The 23,343-nt window shown below is 48.8% G+C and overlaps 1 protein-coding gene across 1 annotated transcript in view; it reads right to left on the bottom strand.

Annotated features, from left to right (window-relative positions):
• The window catches only part of ORMDL3 (ORMDL sphingolipid biosynthesis regulator 3), a 124,135-nt gene extending 110,353 nt beyond the window's left edge, over nucleotides 1-13,782 (bottom strand). The window contains exon 1 of the mRNA XM_069634769.1: nucleotides 13,708-13,782. The gene's annotated coding sequence lies outside the window, so the exon portion shown is untranslated. The remainder of the gene's footprint in view (nucleotides 1-13,707) is intronic.
• Nucleotides 13,783-23,343: the final 9,561 nt, after the last annotated feature.

Genomic DNA, 23,343 nt, shown 5'->3' with positions numbered 1-23,343 from the left:
CCTGCCCCACCAAACAGGAAAAGTAGTTCCAAACAGAAGAGGATCGGAGACTCAACTGGCAGGCAAGTAAGCAGCATGGTCTGCTGCAGGTAAGTCCACCCAAGCATTATGAGCCCGGCGCTTCCAGCGCTGGGACTGGGCATATTTATGAGCCTGGTGCCACTGGCGCCAGGACTGGGTCCAAAAGGTCCCAATTGGGACTGGTTGGCACTCGGAACCTGGGTTATGGATCTGCTTCCAAGGGAGTTGGGAAAACCCTGACCTTTTGGAAGCAGAGATCATGACAGCCAGGTCCAAAACATGGCGCGGGATCTGGGTCACATTGAGGGCTCAGCAGAACCCTCAGAACGGCATGCCGGCGCAGAACGCACCCAACTCTGGACCTGGTGCTCCAGAACAATGACGGGGGCAGCACCCCGATAACTCACCGGTTCCCAGGGAGGAGGCACAAAGGGAAGGGGGGTGTAAAGCCTTGGAGGAAGCTTCCTTCCTCACTTGTAAACAGCCCCTGGAAACCCAGGAACCGGAAACAAAATCTCTTGCCCCTGAAAGTCTGCCTCCTAAGGAGCAGAGGGGGGGTAGGAGAAACAAAAGACCCAAACAGACTCAGTTTGAGGAGGAGGTACAGATCTTCCAATTTGAGGGAGAGGGATCCTCAGAGAATCCTGGGAAAAGGATTTTCTCCTTCAGAGAGGGGGGAACTCCTCCCAAAGAAAAATGGGTCCCTAGGGATGCCAATCCAGACTGGGGAGATCCGGAGACTGAGCTACCGCCGCCCACCATCTCATCCCAGAACCAACAGCAAAAAAATCCCCTGGTTCAAACCCATCCTGATGACTGCCTCCAAAAAGGGGAGGGCGGCCCAGAACCAGAGCCAGGGGAACCCACAATGGCTCCGATCTCCAGTTGCCAACTTTTTCTTTCAGATTCCCAAGGCTCTCCACAGAATTCTGCCCAAATCTCTTCGCTAGCAATGTCCAAAACCAGAAAGTTAGCCCACCAGTTGTCCAAAAATGTGCATTATCTGTGCCCCCTTGAGGAGAAGGAGGGAAGATACTATGCCCCGGTACAAGTACAGGGGCAGGGTACAATTTTGGCGCTGGTGGACACGGGATCTCAAGCTACCCTTCTGTCCAGAAGGGCCTTTGATGAACTGAATGCAGGAAGGGGAGAGAATTACCAAATTCCTCTCACCTCTCTTCCTGGACAACTCCAGAACTTCGACGGGAAAGAAATTCCCGTCGAGGGGACGGCAGATTTGGACATTAAAATTGGGCGACACAAGTTGAAACACCCGGTCATAGTTGTGACTCCAGAGGGCACCCCTTGTTTACTAGGGAATGACCTCCTGAGAAGGTTGTCACCCCTAATAGATTGCGTAAACAAGGTCCTCTGGACCCAGACTAGCCGACCAATAAAATTAAAACAGAGTGTCAACCATGTTAGTTTAAACGACACCTGCCACATGGTTGAACAAAAATCTGACCAAGTAGAATTTCACTTCCAGAATAGCCAAATTCCTGACGTGACAGTAATAGCAGTAGGACAACAGACTGGTGATGGAGGGTCCTCTCTATTTCTGAAAATCAACCTTCCTTCCAGTCTAAAGTGGTATTCCACGCTGGAAGGAAACACTCTGAGATTCTACACTAATCCACAATCAGAAACTCCCACTCCTATAGTCCAGAAAGATGTGAAATCAGCTCAGAGCCTGGCTGATATTCAGCAAATTGGAGAGCAGTTGTTCATCCCTGTCCAATTAAATGATGGGAAGGACTCTGTTCTCGCTCGAGTGTGTGTGAACAACGGTAAGAGCTTCATCAGCGAAGCCATGTTCCGCCAACTCTCAAAAGATCCAGCCATTCCCACATTCAAACTGATAGACAAATGGGAAATGGACCTGGAAGCACTTAATTCCAAACATCTCCTGCCAAGCAGGTGTATGCTCAAAATCTCCATTGGCAACAAGAGCATAGTCCATAATTGTTGGGTCGTGCGAGACGTCACTGCCGCCTTTTACTTAGGCAGTGACATTCTCAATCGCTTTGCCATTAGTTTGGACCTAATAAACTTCAAAGCTTGGTCACGATTAGCGGATAATCCCATGGGCATTGATGATCCAGAAAAAGCATTTAGGTCAGCTCAATTGCTACCTTATGCAGTTGAAATTCAGATCAAAGAGGAAGTCACCATCCCAGAAAGGACCCGACAATTCTCCCTGGAAGTGAAAGTTAAAAGAGGACAATATTTGCAAAACCCTGATGCTTACATAAATCTAAACGCTTCTCTCCAACAGCAAGGGTTATGGGTAAACCCAACACCATTAGTCAACATAGAACATGACACCATTCCAATAGAGTTGGATAACAGCGACTTAAAGAGTATTACTCTAGCCGCAGGCACCATTATTGGAATGGCGGTTGATGACCGACATTTTTCCATAGATTTAGGTAATGAACTGTTAGGGCCAATCCCCAAGGACTGCTTTGACAGTGACAGTGATGACAATACAACACCAGACATGATTTTTACCCGGCATGGGGGGAACTTCCTGGTGTACACTTCTTGCCCTTATGGTAAGGAAGATGTGACTTGTGACTTCAGGAGGGATGAGGTGATTTTCCAGGTCCATGAGGGCTGCCTTTCCCACCTGAAGCCTCCAGTCCAAATCAGCACTCTGACCAGGGACTTCTCCACCCAGCTGGAGGAGGCCGCTGAGATAGCCAAACCAGAAGTCTTTCCAGGCTTCAGGCAGATGGTGGAAGAGAGAGTCAACCTAGCTGATGCCTGTGTGACTCTGGAACAAAAGCAAAAGTTGAAACAAGTTTTCTTGGATTTCCAAGATCTCTTTGCGGTAGACTCATATGACTGCGGTCGCACTGACATCCACACAACAACAATCCCCACGGACCCTGGCATGAATCCAGTGTTTGTGAAGCAATATCGTTTGCCTCTCGCATCAATGGAGTCCCTTACTGAAATAATTAAGAACCTTGAGTCCCGGGGAATAATCCGTCCAGTCCACAGCACCTTCAATAATCCGGTGCTGGGAATATTGAAGCCAAACGGTCAGTGGAGACTCTGCGCTGACCTTAGGGAGCTCAACAAACGGGTCCATACTTCCCGATGGCCTCTTCCCTACATTGACCAAGGGCTGGCCCAGATCCAGGGGTCACAGGTATTCACTGCAATAGACCTGACCAAAGGATACTGGACTGTGCCTGTCAGTAGGGAGGACCAATACAAGCTGGCTTTTACCTTTGGGGGCCAGCAGTATACATGGACCCGGACTCCCTTCGGATACCTTAACTCCGGTAATGAGTTCAACATTTTCCTACATAAGGCCATGCCCGACCTGGGTGCGAGGGGTAACCTGGCTTATGTAGATGATGTCCTCATCAAAAGTTCATCTGTGGAGGAACACATAGCGGAGATCCGTTATGTTCTGACCCAGTTGAGGGCCGCCGGAGCAAAACTTTCCTTTCAGAAAGCACAGTGGTGTAGAACCTGTGTTAATTTCTTGGGGCATGAGATTACTCCTCAGGGTCTCTGTCCCCAGGAAAAGAAAGTGGAAGCACTTCAGAAACTGAAAGACCCCACAACTCTGCGGGAACTAAGGAGCCTCCTTGGACTGACTAATTACAGCAGAAAGTTCATTGAGGGCTACGCAGAGATCACCAGACCCCTGATTCATCTCCTGAAGGGGGGGGTCAAGTGGGAATGGGGTCCAGAACAAGCCGAGGCAGTAAGACAACTCAAAAGAAGCCTCTCACAAGCGCCTTGCCTAGCTTACCCTGTCAGAAACAAGGAGTTCTTCCTGGAGACGGGGTTCTCTAATACGTGCTTGACAGCAGTATTATACCAAAAGCATGACAAGGTCAATAAAGTAATCTCCTATGCGAGCAAAACTTTATCCTCTGTGGAGGAAAAATTCAACGATTGTGAGAAGGCACTCCTGGCAATGGTGTGGGCATTGAAGAATTACCGCCCGTTTATCCAGGGGGAACACATCATAGTGGAGACTCCACACCAGCCTCTGCAATATCTCCAAAGTGACAGAATCCGGTCCGGAAATGTGAGTAATTCCCGAATTACTTCCTGGATTCTGTCAATGCAAGGTTTTCCTGTGGAGGTCAGATATGGCCAAAACAAGAAGAGTCCCCTCGCGCAAGGTCTGGCTGACTTGCATGATTGTGCCAGAGAAAACTGTCTCGAGGACGAAAGTCTAAAGATCAAGGACAACACGGAGGCATACCTTAATTCCCCACACAAAGTCTTTGAAGAAGACAAGTGTGAGGGAATGCCCACTGTCTATGTGGATGGATGCTCTTACCATGTTGAAAATGACGGGGAGAAAGAACTGGTGGCCGGCGTAGGGAATGCATGGGTGAAGGAGTCCCCAGAACCCTCAGCTGGATACAAAATTGGTCCCCGAAGTAGTCAGGTGGCAGAATTGATGGCTGTGCATCAGGCCATCCTCACTGCTGTCCAGCATCAACTCCACGAACTGGTCATAATCACAGATTCGGATTATGTACGCAACGGGTTCGTGGAGCACCTGGTTAATTGGAAAACCAGAGGCATGTTATGTGCTAACAACAAACCCTTGAAACATGGGAAGTTGATCCAAAACATTGATGATCTGGTCACCTCGAATGAGATGACCATCTATTGGAAAAAGATCAAGGGTCATTCCAAAGTAGAGGGACCAGACAAAACTGGAAATGACTTAGCTGATCAGCTGGCCAAAACCGGGGCCATCCAAGGGGATCTAATTAAGATTGAGTCCCTGTTGGGGGAAATCCAGGTCACTGCTATCACTAGGTCCCAGACAAATGCTCACAACGACCTTTCAATTGCACAATGGAGTAAGGAGACGCCTGATGCTGATTTGATTACCGCTCAGAAGGGGGATCCAATAATTGGTAAGTTTTACCAACACCTTGAGGACCCTGAGAACTTTCCCCTGACGGATACCGATTACATTGGGAAAGAGGACCTAAGAGTGTTGATGAAATGTCCAAAAATGTTCCGAATCCAAGACGGTTTGTTGGTAAGGAAATCCAAAGCTGGCCACGATCAGTGGGTGGTTCCTACCTCATTCCGAAGCTTGATGTTAAGTCACGCCCATGATGCGGCCACCGCCGGTCATAGGGGGTTTCACACAACATTGGAAATCTTAAGAGAGGTTGCATACTGGCCACACATGGGGCAGGACCTCGACCAATACTTGAAGGGGTGTCTTGTGTGCGCACAATTTCAGCCATCATCCCTCACGCACTGTGCGCCTCTCCAAAAGAGGGGGATGAAACTGCCATGGTCAGATTTACAAATCGACTTTGTAGGCCCCGTGATTCGCTCTGCTAGGGGGAATAAGTACATGTTGACTGTGACATGCTTGTTTACCAAGTGGGTGGAATGTCTCCCAGCCCCAAACTGCAAGGCAGAAACCGCAGCTGCCCTGGTGATTAACCACATCTTTTCCCGTTTTGGTCTACCTCAAAGGATTGAGTCAGACAGGGGTAGCCACTTCACCAGTGAAGTAATGACAAAGATGTGGGAGATACTGGGGGTCAAGAGAAAGCTACACATTGCTTACAGGCCAGCTTCGTCCGGGACAGTAGAGAGATATAACCGAACCATTGTGAGCATATTAAAGAAGTTTGTGGCAGATTCTGGGCCAAGTTGGGATATCCGATTACCTCTGGTCCTAATGGCCATCAGATCTACCCCTTCATCTGCAACCAAAATGTCCCCATTTGAGTTGATGACTGGACGCAAGATGGTGCTTCCTCAGCATTTGCTCTACAGGACCCAAGAGCAGACACTGATAAATGCCTCCACAACTCATGAGTATGTGGAGAATTTAAGGAAACACCTTCAACATGCTTTTGCCTATGCTCAGCGGAATCTAGAAAGATCAGCTGATAGCATGAAGACCCACTATGACCTGAAAACTTCCAGGAAGGAATATCAGGTGGGGGACCAGGTCTATCTATACAATTTCCAAAGGAATCAGGCCAAACAGCGAAAATGTTTGCCTACATGGAAGGGATCCTTTGAGATTATAGACAAAATCTCCCCTGTGGCCTACAAAATCCACATCCCCAAAGGTCCTTTGGCAGCGGGGGAAGACAAGTGGGTCCACATAAACCAGTTGAAATGTTGCCATCCCAGGCACACTCTGCAACAACTGGAGGAATCCTCTGGAATCCTAGCGGGTACTGTCTCAGACTAATTCAGTTCCAACCATAAAACATATCACATCTAGTCTCTAAAATATTGTGATTTGCATGAAACTGTCTCTTAGTTATACTGTTTTTTTTTTCAAAATAAGAATGTAATATTTCGTTATGATGAAATGCATATGCTGCCCCACTATCTCAACAGTGGTGGAAAAATGTTTATGAATAGGTATTGCCGCTCTTCCTTTGTCGTCCTAGGAGAAAGAAAACCGGGAGACGGGCCAAGGAGGACGATCCGGAGACCGGGAGCAGAGACGCAAGGGGCCCAGTGTACCGCCCAATACTCCCATCAGGACCGGAGAGGAGAACCGATCGATCCGACCGGATGGAGGAAAAGATGTTGAACTGTGCCATTTGCAGAATTGGAAGAAGATTATGCGGACAGACCAGTGCGTGGGTCAAAACCCTTGTGCACCCGACTCCCCATCGACTCAAATTCAAAGGGCAGTCACGTGGGGGGATCTGTTGGGTGTCCTGACCCACGTTTGAGCTATCATGCTGCAACATTTGGTGCTGTGGGCTTAGAAAATCCAAGATGGCCAAAAAGCCCACAAGTGCGCCAGAATCCAGGAGAACCACGCAGTTTGTGCGCACACCCAAAATGGTTACCTAACTTGCCACCCACTAGTGTAAAGAAAGGTCTTTGTTAACAAAATCACTGTTACTGATGTCAAAAAGTTGCTGAAATCGTGACTCATTGGACCACTTTAAAGATTCAACCCTTTTGTGGGGTTCCACATAACCATTTTACTGTAAGGAGCCCCATCAAAACAATGTTAAGCAAGGATTTACTACCATGTAAGAACCATTCCTGTTTAGAATGCATTAATCCAAGAAAGATCCCAAAATTGCATGCAGTACCAACAAAATCCTCAAGGCGGCGCTAGCGGTCTAAACTCTGACAGGAGAACTGAGTGCAGTTGCTGACAAAGGGATTTGACTCAGCTGACTTCAAAGGCTGCATTTTAATTAAAAATTAGCCACATGCTGTTCCCAGAGGCTTGAAGCCTGGGAAACCCTCTCACCTCCAGAGCTTCACACCAGGAGTTAGAATCTCACATGACCTCTTGATTGATAGAAGGCAGACTGGCTGGGAGCCTCCTGGAGACCACACAATAGGGTCTTGCAATTGAATAGGATATGTTGATTTTGACCGTTTCCTGTCAACAAAGGCCTGCCTGCCAGAAGACACATGTGACTGACCCACCCAAGTCTTGGAGGCGGACTCCAACACTCTGAGAACTGAATTGAAAGCAAAATATATATTTTACAGAAACACTGATAACTCTTTGTAATCAAATGACAGAAATGTATAACTTTGAGAGCCTTAATTTAAAAAATGTACCTTCAATTCAAGCCCAAACTCCAATTTGTGTGATGTTCTGGGGGCAAACTAGCAGTTAAGAGGGTATTACTTAAAATGTATGCATGTTAAAAATCTGACACTTCATCACTTAATGTCCATACTCCTTGCGCACATGTGTGTAAATTTGGGTTAATGTCCGATATTACGAAACCAGTTAAAAAGTGAAATATGTTGCCATTTCTGAATGCAAGCTCCCAGGAAGAGCAGAGTTGGAACAGGGGATACCTCCTGTGATATGTGATGGGTGCATGTAATTTTAAACAAATGTGTACCTGTACAAATATGTCTTTTGGGTCAAAATATAGATTGTGTGTAATTTGACAGGGGTGGGTTCTCTGTACCATAAACAGACCTCATCATGATGACACTTCATTTCATTCCCCCAATCAAGGGGAAGCGGATGAAGTGGCCAATGACAAGCGGAGAGGGGTAGAGCCTAGTGATGCTGCACACACGCCCATTTTCAAAACACATAAAAGCAGACAGTCAGGACAGATAGGGACATTCAATTCCATCTGCTGCGGGACGCTCTGCCGGGAAAATCCAGACTTCAAATCCATCAATCTCTTGAGAAAGCTGTGCAGAAAGATCCAGACTTCAAATCCATCAATCTCCAGAATCCAGAGAGAGAGAGAGCTGACCCAGATCACTGTGAAGTGCTGAGACCAGACCAAAGTCCAGTCTAAAACCTGACCAGATCCGTGGCGAGGCCCATTCTAATTCAAGAATATAGTGTGAGTACCTAGCAAGACTGTGCAGAACCAATCTCTTAGTTAAAATAATCTAATGCAAGCTATTTTAACTGGAGTAAAGCTGTCACCTGTCATTTGTAAAGCTGTCACCTGTCATTTTCTAGTTGCAAGCGTCACTTGTCTTTTTGAACTTTAAAATTTCAAATCTGAAAAACAACCTTTATTTAATCGCTCATATCTCCGTGACCGTTCCTACCCCCTATAGTTTTGCCGCAATCGCGAAAAACGCACTCGCGAATTTGCCGCGATTTGCAAATTTCTCAACGTGTGAAAACAGCAGTTTTCTTGCTTTCAGTTGCCAAAAATTCATTTAACCTGCTAGTTACTCCTAGATCCTTGCTAAAGTGAGCCTGAACTCATCCCAAGTATATTTCACTCACCCTGAACCTCCTAAAGGGAATTAAAACCATTTTTGGCATATTTTTCACTTCATTGCCAGCACATATAAAAGCATTGTAGCATATTTTTCACTTCATTGCCAGCACATGTAAAAGCATTTTGGGGCCTGTGTTTAAAACTCCGATCTGTAATCTAAGCTTGCTGGGGTGAACTGAATTACATTTGATTGCATTTCTGAGAACTGTGTGCTTTCCTTCCATTTCCTTGCATTGCATAAAGGGGGGGAGGGGATTGCCAGAGAAAAGTGATTACATTGTTTTGTTGAAATCATATTGAGTACTTTCTGTATTGCATTTTCATTCAACATTACATCCATCTGAACTTATATAAAGTATTCTCTACCACCTTATTCTTCTGTTCCTATTCACAAGTGTGCTAGTGCCAGACTATCCATTATTGATTACTGATCAGATTGTGATATCCAGTTATTAATTTATTATAAAGTGTGATATATATCTATATTGTTCAAATTCTCAAATAAACCTTTTAAATTGCAAAACAGAACCACTTCTTGGCTCAGTGGGGTCAGGGGGATTCAAAGAGAGGGGTGTTATATAGGGTAGTCATCCAGAACGCATGAACTGGACAAAGATATATTAATAAGGGTTTCCATTCAGTATCCCAGACTAGGCATTGACTTAGCTGTAGTGTTGAATTGAATCCTCTTACAGCGCCCCCTGCTTACCCACCGAAAAAGCCCCTTTAGAAGTGTTGCTGGGCCATCCAGTGAACTGTCCAGCTCTACCTCCGGGTATCCTGCAGCTCCACCACCGTTCGAGTGCACAACCGAGACTTGGGACATCGCTTGCTTGTGGTCCCGTGCATTCCCCTGCCAAATTGCAGGCCTAGCTCCTCTGCGTCCCAAATTAGGAGAGTAACGCCGCCCGCATCCCCGATTCCTGCATCACTACCTGGTGGTGACAGTCGCTATTGTTCCTCTGCTGTTATGCTCTGCTGTGCCCTGAAGCCAGCTGCACCGGAAATTTCTTCTTACCTCCTTTGGAAGCTGAGAAAAGGCCACTGTCCCGTCACAAACAATCGTTCTCCACTGCAGCCGATGAGAGTCAAAGCACTGCGAAACTGCAGGACTCTAACCTACTAGTGACTTCGACTAAACTGGCGAAGTTTGGTCCAGACTGTGCCGAGGGACGGCGAGTACTTGCGTAACTTACCAGTGGCCCCCTGGCACAGCCGATCGTTTTTAAGCACGAGTATCCCTTAAAGATATTCAAACTTGGCTGGGTTAGCCTGCGCTCCCTAGCTATTCTCATCACTTGAATACGGATTTGCTGCCACAGGCCAGGCCTAGTCGAATAGTAGGAATGTATTCTTCATCACCTCAAGCCCCTTCCTGACTTGCTACAGCCCTGCAAAGAAGACCCGCTCTTTTGTTCATCTGCGCGATGGTGTGTTTATACGCACAACTATACTGTTGAGTACAAGGCTCCCCTCTTCTTAGGGTTGGATACGAAAGTTAGGGAACGAACTCTGAAGAATAATCTATTGCCATTTGTGTACTAAACTTCACCCCTTCCTTCACAGGTTGTGGTTGTAGCTTGTAACTGAATTGCACTAGGAAATGTAATGTATATATACTGTATAGTTTAAGGACTTGTGTGATCATTGTTTTACTTACTGCTAAAGTAACTTGTGTCTATTTGGTCCGTCCGACAATAAATGTATAGATATTTTTCATATACACTTGTCTAACAGTAATTTGTGGTTCATTGCTGTGTGTGCTCATTGTGAGCTTCCGATCATTGCCACCTCTCCTGAGACTTAGTCTTGACCGCCTGCCAAGCTACCTAGATTGGTCTGGCTTGTCCAGAAGGTTCCCCTGTTTCACTAAACCGAGGGTGGCCTCCTAACTTCTGCCCCTGCCCACCAGGTCAGAGTGTAGAAATCCTTCTCAACAGTCAGCAGAGGCCTTCTTGAGGATCAACAGTACCAAGACAACCACGAAGCAAGCGAGAAAGGTTTTGGGAGAGATTGACAAGAGACAGGAACAGGTTATCGGTGCCTTATTTTTGATGGTTTGCAGATAGATTAATGGAAGCGAACAAAGTGTCGGCTGCCAAGACAATGGCAGCCATATCAATAAGCGAAAAGGAATTGGAGACTAGAGGGGGCAGTGGGGATGGAGAAGGCGGTTGGAGGAGCGCAGAAGAGGATAATACCTAGGATGTTACACGGAGAAGAAAGTTGATACAATGCAAGAGCAGGGACATTTACCAGGTGAGAACGAAGAGAAGAGTTAAGGTGAGTGAAGAAGTTGTACTTGGAAGCGTCCACATATGTGGCAAGTTGAAGAAGGGCCTTCTTGTATGTGAAAAGATGTCGAGTGGTGCAATAAGCAGCGGTTAAGCTGTAAGGTAGTATTAAGTTGCCAGTTCTCACAAGTAATCCAGGACTGGGGGCGAGAGGTGAAGGGTGAGAAGGTCCTGGGTCGCTTGCGATTCGTGAAAGAGGATGTAAGGGCTAGGATGAAGTTGTGGGAGATAAGGAGTCAGGTGTTTGTAAACTTGCATTTGGAGATTGGAAAGGCGAGAGGGATAAAGTAGGCTGGAGCAGACGCTGAAGCGATTGATGGAGTGGTTTTACAGAGAAGGGTCAATGATGAGGTCAGATAGCGATTGGGATAGAGAAAGGAAGGCAAGGCCAAGAGAGTTGATTTGGGTGTTAGTGAGAAGGCTGAATAGGGAAGTCAATGAGTGGTCAGAGAAGAGTAATACTCCAGTTGGCGGGGAGAAACTTTTGGGAGGTTGAAGTCCTCAATGAGAGCAATAGAGGTTTTTGATGGAGAGAGTCCTGAGAAATGTTGAGATCAGGCCAGAAGGTCGTGAGTGGACCACATGGCTTCTAGGAAAGCTACCGTTTCCCATAGGCAGCTCCAGCTGGAGTGAAAATAGGCCATCATACGAGCCGTGCCCCCATACCGTACCGATTGTTCCAACTGTGAGTCGGCAGCCTGTGCTCTACATATCTTTTGGACTACAACTTCTGTGGTCCTTGGCTAGGTCTTAAGGGGGTTGTAGTACAGAACATTTAGGGACCCAAAGGTTGTAGGCCCTTTACACATCTCTCCTCAGGACATTTGGCACATAATTGTCCACCAGTGGTCGACGTATGCAGTATTAAGGTGCACGGAGAAGGTTCTGTGATTGACTGATGCGGATGGAGAGGTGATGCAGGGCAACATTCATGGTGACTGATGTGGACGGAGAGATGATGTAGGGCAACATGCATGCTGACTGATGTGGACGGAGAGGTGATGTAGGGCAACATGCATGCTGACTGATGTGGACGGAGAGGTGATGCAGAGCAACATGCATGCTGACTGATGTGGACGGAGAGGTGATGCAGAGCAACATGCATGCTGACATGAACAAGCAAAGCTCTGGGGATTAACTGATGCCAGTTAATCACCCAGTCTGAGGCATAACACGACTCTGCCACGCCCCTCATCCTGATGCATTACAGACTGGTGAATCCATTGAGATGCTTCTGGGCCACAACTATGTGCATTTGTAAACTATATAGGAGGGCATCAAGGAGTGCTACCCTTCATGCACGTTGACCTACATTAAGGGGATATGAGTGAGGGGCTAAGAAAAGACAATTGTCATTTCCTCAGCAGCCATAGTAGCCAATAGTAACCAAAAGCTCTAGCAAGCATCCATGCCGCCATCATTCCCTCCACCCCCATATCACCATGAGCCCCATCCTTCTCTCAAGCTTCCCATGTGCCTCCAGGTCTCCATGTATACCCTCTGATTTCACTGTGTGACACTTTCAGAACACATGCTGCTTTATCTCCCTGTGTGCTGCACATAAACCACAATTGTCTCACTCAGGTCTTACATGTACCCTCCGTTTAGCCCAGGGACACCTTAACCTTGCAACCCCCATGCCAGCCGCAGAGCTCAGCAGCCTACCATGATACCACCAGTTTCCACAAAAGCTCCAACCCCATTAGTCTCAATTCCGCTCTGTCGTCCCCGGAACGCCCCCTTTCTCCCTCCCCCACCCCCTGGTTCCCAACACCACTGTGGAATCCCCAGGGTCCATCGGAGGCCCCTTTAGCACCCCCTCCCATGTCTCCATCTCACCAATAGGGCCCCCGGTCTCCAATAAACCCCCCCCCCCCTAGGTCCCACTCACTATATCCCAAGCCACTCGGCGTCCCATTAAGGACCCACACGCCCCCTATACACCCCTAAGCATGTTACACTTAGTCATGACTCCCAGAGCCCCCTCCATGCCCCCAAATGTCCTTTTCGCCCCTCCGCCCACTATGTCTCTTTCAGCCCCATTACTTTCAGGTCCACTCACCGCCCCTCCGCAGGACCCACATGCCCACACCATTACACTGTCCTGTGCATGATTCCAAAAAACAGTTATGACCCACACAGGTACAGTCATCACACATGAGACCTCTATGCTCCCCCAGCCCCTTGATTGTGCCTGTAGGTTCCACCAAGGTTCCTTCACTCTCACACCCATGCACACATGCACACATTCCTCTCCTCAGTTCCCACCAGTCCCCACTCTTACACCATCCCATCATGCCGTCAGCTAGCCGTGACTGACCAAAGAGACCCCCCCCCCCCCCGAGACCCCATTACGGCCGAGGCAGGCTCGAACCTTCACCCCAGAAATCACACTCCTCACAGTGGCCCCCTCAGCAGTCACATGTTCCCTAAACACAGTCTCACCCACGGTGCCCCTCCCTCATCGCCATAACCCACTCCCTCCTTCGTGCCCTGTGTAGGATGCTCCAAGCTCATCTCCCCAATCCCTATGCGCACCCATACGAACGTATCCGTATCCCATACCCTCTGGGAGTAAGCAAGTGTAGCCCCTCCATGTGTCTCGGCACCTCGTGTTACCCCTCGGGCAGCCCTTGTCCCCATTCTTAACGCCCTCCAAAGCCAACAGCACTCACCCTCCACTTTGTTGTGTCCGCTCCTCTATTTTCCCTCCTCCTCTCGGAGCAGCTGACAAGCGACCCCGCCCCTTCCGCACGTCACCGTAGGTGGACCGTGCTGACGCCACCGCGTACAATCTCCTTCTCGCGCGGTTTGTCGGGACATGTAGTTAATGTGCAGCGAAGCATCTCCTCTCTCATTGGTAAGCGCTCCTCTTCAGTGCGTCACTGCGCACACCCGAAATCTCCACACACTCTACACATATTCTATGTCTGATTACTTCTTATCCATTCGCTTCCAAATTAGTCTTCACCTCGGTGTTAGTCAATGGGAAATACAATTGTTTCTCTTTCTTTCCCAAATCCCCCCACTGGGTTCCCAAATACCCCCACTGGGTGTTCCCAAATGTTGCTATGGTATAATCTAGTTCAATGTGCATTTGCAGGGCCAGCTGTAGGTGAGCAGGCTGAGGCGCCTATTTCAAAGGTCTGCAGCGGGCCCCCTGCCAAGACCAGGGAGCAACCATGCTGGCCCGGTACACCTACGCGCTGGTCTTTGCCATTCATACTGCTCCATGCACAGTAACTTAACTACAATAATACTATGAATTATTAAACCAGGAATGAGGGAGACTTTCTCTATAGTACCTACTGGCCTCAATCCATATAATGCCACTGTGGAAGTGGAAGGAAAATAAGGAACATTGAGCACAGGTGCATTTGCTTAGTATCAAATGTCAGGTGGAGAAGCCGAAATGTAAGAAAGCACTGGTTTCCTACGTCAGCAATTAACATTTTAAACAGTACAAAACAATACATGTTATCTTGCTCTATTGTTAGTTTTAGACTCAACATACAATGCTTTCTGTGAAGGTGTATTTTATGGACTGAGCTAGTACTCTCTTCAGTAAATCTGTCTTGGACCACCCCCACTAACATGAAATATCAGCCTGGTAGTACATTCAAAAAGTTATATAGAAACAAACAAATAAACCTAATCTGGAAAATAAGAAAGGGGCAGAGTTTGCTGCACAATGATTAAACCAAGAGCAGTACGATGTAGCTTAAACACGTATCTCAGCTGCCGTTGCGCAACCTGATGAACTACCTGTGACAAATCAACTTCCGGGGCACCAGTGGTCCAGGGATGAATATCGGTTTCTAAACCATTAATCAACCCCACACCTCTAGTACACGAGAAGTAATCCGAACAGATTGGAATACTAGTGAATGATAAGACCGCCTTGTCCAATTTGGTAACGTGGACGGAACGGCAGTCTTATCTCCGCATGGTCATGGATCGTTGGTTAGTTGCAACACAGCAAAAATACAATTATTACCCAATGATAAAAGGGACTGTCCAATCAAGGTTGTATACAAATATGTACTTTATTATTACTGCAACAGACAGTTCTAGCACACTACAATTACAATCCACACTGTAAAGGAACACAGAGGACAGACAGTTTCACAAAGGAAAGGGATGCACTCTGGATACTGACAGGAGGGTAGTCGGTTAAGCATTCAGTCTTACTGTTCAAGGTTATTTGGTTACAACACCAAAAGAGCAAAGGGTCCTAACTGTCTTTTGGGGCCCCAGAGAAGAACCAGGGGGGCAGAACCACAATGTATCTGGTGCTGTAGAAGTTCTTGGTGCTTGACAGCGTCAAGGCGGTTTCACAGCGCTTTGCAGCCCGTGAGACAGAGTTAGTGGCAGGAGACCGCCTCTGGTACCCGGCGGCAGGCAGTTCGGCAAGCAAGGCTGGACAGACGTCTGCAGGCTGTCCAGCGCAACTGCTCGGGGCCAAGAATCGTCTCTGTGCTGGTTGGTGAATCTGGAATGCTGGTCGAGGCGTCTCGGACGGCTCTGGTGACTGCGGCATGACAACAGTCAGTGGTGCAGCCTGATGCGTTCGAGGAGTTGACGATCTCGAAAATGTCCTTAAAAGATGGACGCTGGATGATACTTGTGTGGCACTCCTCCTAACTTCTTCGCAGTCTCCCTGCGAGTTTCTTCGAGGCACTCAGCCGCCTCAATGCGCTGTGCATGGAGTTCTCCGCCCTGACAATAGTGAGCCGTGCCTCCTCCGCCCGCCGCTGCTCTGCATCTATCCACTGGCCCAACCGCTGCCACACGGAAGATGCCTGCCTCTCTGATGTTGATGGCCCCGAGCCATGATGCCTCCCTCGTTGAGCCTGCCGCTGCCTCCGACGCAACTGCCTCTGCCAGCACGATGGCATCCGTGCTGATGGTATCCACCGGCGCCGTCTTGCATGTGCCCTGCCCGATGATGCCGGCACATCCTCCATCTGCTGGGGTCCAGTTGCTGGGGTGTCCACCCCTGCTGGACCTCTGACTCCTGACTGTGGCAGGGATGGGATCTCCACCGAGCTGACTGCGTTGGTCCACAGGGGTCCCTGGTGGCATCTGGGCCGTAAGACGGCATGGACAACGACTGGCGCATAGTCTGCACAGAGGAGGAGAGGGCCGCCAGAGGGCCCGACACATGTAGGACACCCCCGACCATGGCCCCTCCCAACTGGGCCACGTTGGCACGCAGCTCTTTGTGATGAGGCACGTCATCACGAATGTCACGCGTGCGCAACGCGACACCAATCAGGACGGTCTCCATACGGTCACGGGTCCCCTCGTCCACAGTTAGAGGAGTGCGAGATGACGTGGACCTCCTCCCTACCTGCGGACGGGCTTGGGATGGGGCATCCCTGCTGGTGCATGGTGGTGCAGTCACAGTGTCAGGGACAGTGACATGCACAGGCACCTCCACAACGACCTGTGCTGCCTCCTGCCACTGCCCCTGGACTGCACCACTTGCACCAGTGGTACCACCCCCACCATGCCCCATGTGCGGCTCAGTAGTGGCCTCCTCCTCTGTGCAAACCACCAACCTGGATGGCTCCACACCGTCTTCTGCCGTCACAAGCCCCTGTGGGGGCTCACCCACCACTTCCGCTGCAGCCATAGTGGCAGACGCGGCACCAGTCCCATCGCTCCCGGATGATAGTAATTCCTGCGAGAGTGACTGGGCCTTGCGTCGCTGGCCGGTGGAGGCATCCCCGCCACTTTGCTCCACAGCGCCGTCTCCGCCCTCTTCTTCACTCGCCGCTGTGTAGCGGGAGACATAGAACACAAGCATCAGGGTACTGTACAATAGTCCCCTAGACAGGAAGCAATAGCACATGAATGGCACAGTCAAACGTCACTTCCATCATGTCCCTCCACAACACATGGGTCAGTGCAGGCAACACACATGCAGAAACAGGCATGGTGCATGCAAAGAACATTTGCATACATGTCCAAGGAACTGTTGAAACATACAATGGTGGTTTGAAACTCACATGCATCATGGGTCATACTGATCACATGCACACACATCACCGTAGTTTCATGCATCTGGCCTCAAACACCCCAGACACAATTGATACAAGGATGACTAGGCTGCATCAGTGAATCAGAGCATCGTCATGGACATGTGCCATGCATCCATGGCATTTATTAGTCACACACACGCTTCTCAGACACACAGACATGTACACCATACATGTCCATGACCTCAGCACCCATCTCTCACACCCCATCCATGTCCAAGAACAGAGAGAGGCATGCATTCATGTGTGCATTCCGCATGCTGCTCTGCATGTTGCATTGTAACACATACACCATCCATGTGGTTCACGCATGACTGGTCTCACATGCAGCACCATGATGTCCCTGCACACACACATCCATACATGGCCTATGTCATACATACAGGCAAGTAGCTGACTACCAGCACACTGCAACATGCCCTGTTTCACACAGCAATGCATGGCCACTTACCGCTCGATTCCAGACGGGCCTGCATCTTGAAGATCTGGTGGTGAAGCACTGGGGGAATGCGCTCCAGGACCCTCATCTGCTGGTTGGTAAACTGGCCCCGGCGCCTCACTGCATCCTCTGCGTCCAAGAGGCGCGGGGCCTTCTTGAGGGTCCTGGACTTGTAGTCCTCCCAGCGCTTCTGGACGTGTTTGATGTCGCAGGGAGCCACCCCCTCCGCGTTGATGGCACCCACTATGTCCGTCCAGAGGGCTGGGCTGTGGAGCGATGGAATACCAGTCGGGAGTCCTCTGTTCCAGCAGGGGTGGTCACAGCAACTGGACCCCTGGAGATGGCAGATGTGCAGGCACCAAATGGCAGGGCACAGTGGCAGCAGGCAGGCTGGCAGCAGCAGATGGCTCGTGGGAGGCTGCTCGGGGCTCTGGGGTGCAGGAAAATGGCCTTCTGGGCAGGAGCATGGTTTTCCATGTGTTGTCGTGTGGCCAGCTTGTTACGGAGTGATTTGGCACGTGAAAAGACTGCACGTCAGCGTGTAATTCGAGGAAAGGACCTTAGCTGTAAGCGCAATGTGACGTAACACGTGTGGGCGTTTCCCTGCAACGGGTTGAGGGTCCCAAGTTGGTTTCCATCGCTCTGTATGTGCTTTTCGTGGAAAGCGGTGCGTGTGTTTTCCAGGCATTGGGGTTCACACGCAATTACTTCACAGCGGGTGGGTGTTGGCTACGTGTTCTTCTACACACAAGGCAGACGATGAGTTGCACATGCTATTTTTCCCACTGTGGGTGTCCCTGTTGTCGCGTACCCCTTTTTTTCCGCCCATACTAGCCTGCGTGTTGATCATGTACATATTTCTGGGGTTCCTGGCTACCACAGCCTACTGTGTGTGTTTTTAACATGCACATGGGCTACAAGGGTCGCTTATCTCTTTTTCTTGCTTTTATGGGATGCCTGTGTTGCGTGACATGTCATTTCTCCTAAGGGGCCACAGAATGGGACATTCATCATAGCTGTATGTACGTGTTTGTTGTTTGCGCACACTTTTGTTATCTGCAGGGACGCTACCGCCTGCCTTCGTGTGGTGGACGTGTTTAGGCATTTGCGCATATTTTTTGGTGCATGGAATTCCCCTGTTTGATTCCATGAATACTTGTTGTTAGCGCACATGTGGGTGTTGCGAGCCTCCCGTACTTCCCCCGTTACGCCCACATTTTCACGCGTTGTTCCCCATTCCGCGTGTTACGCCCCATGTTCCGCCTACTTTTCTTGTGTGCGCTACACGTTGTGCGCTTTCCCTGTGCGCTTCGCGCACAGCGTTTGGTGATGTGTGTGCCCGCGTGCGCCACCCACGGATTTGGCGCACATCCCGGAGTTTACACGTGCAGCGCAAATGTTTTGCACCCACTCCACTTCTACCCACGTGGACAACAATAAGCACCATTCCATATTTTAAATTGTCTTGACATCTAATGGGACCTACAATATCTAAACCAACTCTGTCCCAAGGTAACGCAGGAATCAAAGTCAATGTCATCGGTACTTGCCTAGCCACATATCCTTTAGCTGAATCCTCACAACTGCAACAGTCACGGATGCGCCTTTCCACTTCCAGATCAAAAGCAGGCCACCAAAAATCCTGTCTAACCCTCTGCTTAGTTTTTGTTATCCCTAGATGTCTCTCATGAGCTATCTGTAAAATCTTTTTCCTCACCCCCACTGGTGGATAAAGTTTTCCATTTCTCAAAACTAAACTTTTATACAAATGTAATTCATCGAATACGTGTCTTACTGCATCCAGCAAAACACCTTTCCTGATTTCATTACCTTTTACACCATGGGTGCACAACATACGGCCCGCGGGGCAGCTGCGGCCCGCCATGCTCTTCTGTCCGGCCCGCGAGGCACAAAGACTTTCCTAATGGAGGGCGGCCCGAAAGCAGCATCGGCTGCCCTCCATTAGGAAAGTCTTTGTTGTCTTCTGGGCCAGACAAAACACTGGCCCTCATTGGCTCAGCACACACGCACCACGTCGCTCCTACGAGCCACGTAGTGCGTGTGTGCTGCACCAATGGAGGGCCAGCACTATGGCTGGCGTGGTCCATAAGGCTTCATGCCGGAAGGCATTTCAGCCTTGGACCACGCCAGCCGTAGCACGATTCCAGTTACCTCACCAGCGTTCCAGTTTACCTGCCTTCCAGCACATCACCGGTAAGTGGTCTGTTTGTGTTTGTGTGTCGGGTCTGTTTCTCTGTATGTTTGTGTTATGTATGTTGGGGTGGGGGGGTATCGGGTGTGTATGAATGTTTGGTTTTCAATGTGTTTTTGTGTATGTAGAGATGCGGAGGTGGGGGGTGTCGGATGTGTATGAATGTTTGGTTTTGAATGTGTTTTTGTGTATGTTGAGATGCGGGGGGTGTCGGATGTGTATGAATGTTTGGTTTTGAATGTTTTTTTTGTGTATGTTGAGATGCGGGGTGGGGGTGTGTCGGGTGTGTATGAATGCTTGGTTTTGAATGTGTTTTTGTGTATGTTGAGATGCGGGGGTGGGGGGTGTCGGATGTGTATGAATGTTTGGTTTTGAATGTGTTTTTGTGTATGTTGAGATGCCGCGGTGGGGGGTGTCGGATGTGTATGAATGTTTGGTTTTGAATGTTTTTTTTGTGTATGTTGAGATGCGGGGGTGGGGGGTGTCGGGTGTGTATGAATGCTTGGTTTTGAATGTGTTTTTGTGTATGTTGAGATGCGGGGGTGGCGGGTGTCGGATGTGTATGAATGTTTGGTTTTGAATGTTTTTTTGTGTATGTTGAGATGCGGGGGTGAGGGTGTCGGATGTGTATGAATGTTTGGATGTTTGTGTTGTGTATCTTGTGATGCGGAGGTGGGGGTTGTCGGATGTGTATGAATGTTTGGTTTTGAATGTTTTTGGGTCTGTATGTTTGCATGTTTGAGAGTGTGCTGATTTGGGTGGTTGGGGTTCAGAGGTGGGGGGTTCGGGTCTGTATAGGTGCTTTTTTGAGAGTGTGCTGATTTGGGGGATGGGGGTTCGGGTCTGTATGGATGCATGCTTGAATGTGCTGATTTGGTGGGTGGGGGTTCTGGTCTGTATGGGTGCATGCTTGAGTGTGTGTGCTGAGTTGGGGGGTGGGAGGTTTGGGTCTGTAAGTTTGCAAGTTTGAGAGTGTTCTGATTTGGGGGTGGGGGGTTCGGGTCTGTATGGGTGCATGCTTGAGTGTGTGTGCTGAGTTGGGGGGTGGGAGGTTCGGGCCTGTATGGGTGCTTGTTTGAGAGTGTGCTGATTTGGGGGTGGGGGGTTCGGAGTTGGGGTGGGGGTTTGGGTCTGTATGGGTGCATGTTTGTGTGTGTGCTGAGTTGGGGGGGTGGGGGATTAGGGTCTGTATGAGTGCTTGTTTGAGAGTGTGCTGATCTGGGGGGATCGGGTCTGTATGCGTGCTTGTTTGAGAGTGTGCTGAGTTGGGGGTGGGGGGTTTGGGTCTGTATGGGTGCATGCTTGAGTGTGTGTGCTGAGATGGGTGGTGGGGGGTTCGGGTCTGTATGGGTGCATGCTTGAGTGTGTGTGCTGAGTTGGGGGGTGGGGGTTCGGAGTTGGGCGGGTGGGGGGTTTGGGTCTGTATGGGTGCATGTTTGTGTGTGTGCTGAGTTGGGGGTGGGGGGTTCAGGTCTGTATGGGTGCTTGTTTGAGAGTGTGCTGATTTGGTTGGGGTTGGGGTACATGGGGCATAGTGTTTGGTTGGGGGTGAGGGGCCCTGGGGCATAGTGTTTGGTTCGGGGTGAGGGGGACATGGGGCATAGTGTTTGGTTGGGGGTGAGGGGGCCATGGGGCATAGTATTCGGTTGGGCATGAGGGGGCCATGGGGCATCGTTTTTGGTTGGGGGTGAGGGACATGGGGCATAGTGTTTGGTTGGGGGTGGGAGCCATGGGGCATAGTGTTTGGTTGGCGGTAAGGGGGCCGTGGGGCATAGTGTTTGGTTGGGGGTGAGAGGGCATGGGGCATAGTGTTTGGTTGGGGGTGAGGGACATGGGGCATAGTGTTTGTTTGGGAGTAAGGCGGCTCTGGGGCATAGTGTTTGGTTGGGGGTAAGTGGGCCCTGGGGCATAGTGTTTGGTTGGGGGTAAGGGGGCCCTGGTGCATAGTGTTTGGTTGGGGGTGAGGGGGACATGGGTCATAGTGTTTGGTTGGGGGTGAGGGGGACATGGGGCATAGTGTTTGGTTGGGGGTGAGGGGGCCATGGGGCATAATGTTTGGTTGGGGGTGAGGGGGCCATGGGGAATAGTGTTTGGTTGGGGGTGGGAGCCATGTGGCATAGTGTTTGGTTGGGGGTGGGAGCCATGGGGCATAGTGTTGCACTCCAAGAGTGAACCCAATAATAAAGCTAAAACAGGCACAGTTAGGAGATGTACATCCTTTGCTTTTTGAGGAAACCTGACTCAACGAAGGCCATACTCCTCTTGGGCAACCCAAAGAGCAAACTATAGCAGTCCAAAATAACGGAATGTCCAATCTAGGGTCAATAAAATGTATATAATTTAATTAAACAGACGAGATACAATAACTAAATAAAAATAAATTATAACAATGGAAAATGTGTAGTCCAAAATGTAAGTTTGAAATGCAAATAAAAATCGTTACCCCTCAAAAACATATTCTTTTTCCATGTGTTTAATACAAATTGGGGGTTGAAAAAGCCTCCTCCCACGCCCCGCCTACCGCCCCGCCCACATTTACTTTTCGGCCCACTATAGCCCTCATGTAAGGTACTTTCGGCCCTCTGTCAAAATCAGTTGTGCACCCCTGCTTTACACCATTATTAAGTAACTCTCTCACCTTTGTGAGAGTTTCATCCAATTCCATGGCTTGCAAGCATTCACGCTCAGACACAACATCCTGACATGCTTAAAATGTGCTCCTCCTCATCACCCTGGTCATCATCCACATTCTCAATCACATTGGTTAATTTGAAAGGCAATCAGCGGACTTATTCTTAACACCCTGTATGAATTCCACTTCAAAATTATATTCTTGTAGACTCGCTACCCACTTCCTAATTCTAGATGATGTTTTATCAAGTCCTTTGGTGGTGAGAATCTCCTTAAGAGGTTTGTGATCAGACCTCACAACAAACCTTGAACCCCAAATAAATGACCTAAACTTTCCAACTGCCCATTTAACAGCTAGTAGCTCTTTCTCAATAGTAGAATAATTTATCTCAGCTTGCCTTAAAACTCTTGAAGCAAACACAACTGGATATTCACTTCCACATTCCACTTGCGATAAAACAGCCCCCAAACCATGGTTGCTGGCATTTGTTGTAATAGTGCTGGTAATGTTTGGATTAAAAGATTTAAGTGTCGGTGCAGCATTCAAATCAAGTTTAATTTTGTTGAATTCATCTTCACAAACACCATTCCAATCAAATCTCACATTCTTTTTGTTATCCGGGCTAGCAACATTCAAAATGTTGTTGACTAATTCCTCTTTGGGGCTGATACCTTTCACTGATATCTCATGCCCTAAATGCGATATGGTAGACCTATTGAACTTACATTTATCTTTACTCAAAGTAAGTCCAGCACTCTTAAATATATTTAGAACCTTATATAGCCTGTCATCATGTTCCAGTTGATCCTTACCATATATTAACACATCATCCTGAAAGCATAAAATGCCCTGCATTTGATGAAAAAGCTGGTACATTATTCTTTGGAACACTGACACAGCAGAAACAAGACCAAAAGGCATTCTTTTGCAATGAAATAAACCCTCACTGGTAATGAATGCAATGATATCTCTTGACATGGGATG

The sequence above is a fragment of the Ambystoma mexicanum genome, chromosome 13, assembly GCF_040938575.1.
Source record: "Ambystoma mexicanum isolate Mex_15411 chromosome 13, UKY_AmexF1_1, whole genome shotgun sequence".
In the NCBI taxonomy this organism is placed as follows: Eukaryota; Metazoa; Chordata; class Amphibia; order Caudata; family Ambystomatidae; genus Ambystoma; species Ambystoma mexicanum.
Note: the sequence above shows the minus strand (reverse complement) of the source record. Positions and strands in the feature narration are given on the sequence as shown.